Below are 1,274 nucleotides of genomic sequence, written 5' to 3'. Positions count from 1 at the left end.
TGAACTGGAATAGACTTGTTATATAGCAGCTTCTTCTTGTCTTTTAATATTAAGCTGTCTATATCAACTTGAGCAGTGTCAGAGATTGATGTCTTAATGAATTGGTCAGGATTTGCAGTTTCATCTGTAGCTTGCTGTTCTGAAATATCTTCAGAATTTATTAAGTTCTGAACTTCTTCACTCTGAACAACTTGAGCTATGTCAGAGGTTGTCTTAGATTCTTCTGTCATCCTCTTTCTCTTCTGAGTTTCGAAAAGTTTCATCTTCCGCAGTAGCATCATCAAAGTCTTGGACCATCTTGCACACATGATCCATCAGAATTTGAGGAATCTTCATCTTCTGTTTCTTGACTATCTCCCCAACTTTTCCTTTTTCCTTGTCTTTGGGATTAGTAGTAGTTTGAGATCTAGTCCTTGATCTAGGAATCTCTGCGGAAGATCTTTCTCTTATCACAATCCCCTTTTCTTTTGGCCTTGGTGGCTTTTTAGCATCAGAAGCTTTTGACTTAGGTTTGCTCTTCTTAGCAACAAATTTAGCTTCTTCTTCTCTTAATTCCTCTAAATCTACACCTGGATTATCCTTAAGGAATATTATCTTGGCCAATTCTTCATCAACAGATTGAATTTTGGGATCTTTGTAGAAGAATGTTGCTTTCTTTCCTTTGAATTTCAAAGTCTGCAAAAACTTCTGTGACTCTTGGCTTCCAGCTTGGACTATCACATCAGAAGTAGTTGTTAGAACTTGATCATGAGTATTTGAAGTATCAGCATTTGTGATCAACAAAGGAACATCCTGATCTGTTGGCTTCTTTCTTTTCTTATTCATCCCTTGCATAGCAGATCTATCAGCATTCTTGCTACCAGACATTCTCTGATGAGAACTTGTCTATTGCGTGGGAATTCTGCTCAGCTGCTTCCCTTGACTTTGACCTCTACTATTTTCAGAGTTTCCCTGGTCATCTCCATGATCATCCTTTTTCTTCAGTGTTTGGCTTGTTGATTTGGACTTAACTACCTTCTCCCCCTTTTTGGCATCATCTGTTAGGAGTAGAGAAAGAAGGAGTTTCACTGAAGATTGGATCTCATTTAACTGAGTCTGTTGAGCAGCTTGATTTTGTAATACCTCATCCAGTTGGGCCTGCTGCTTGGCTTGAACAAGCTCAATAGCATCCACTTTTTTCTTGAACTGGTCTGATAAACCTCTTCTTTTCTAGATCTTGCATCATGGCTAGCTTATCAGCTATTTCCTGAAGGTTATCAACCTTTGCATGAGTC

The sequence above is a fragment of the Apium graveolens genome, chromosome 11 (genome assembly GCF_009905375.1).
Source record: "Apium graveolens cultivar Ventura chromosome 11, ASM990537v1, whole genome shotgun sequence".
Lineage (NCBI taxonomy): Eukaryota > Viridiplantae > Streptophyta > Magnoliopsida > Apiales > Apiaceae > Apium > Apium graveolens.
The sequence above is the reverse complement of the archived record's forward strand: the minus strand, read 5'-3'. Positions refer to the sequence as shown.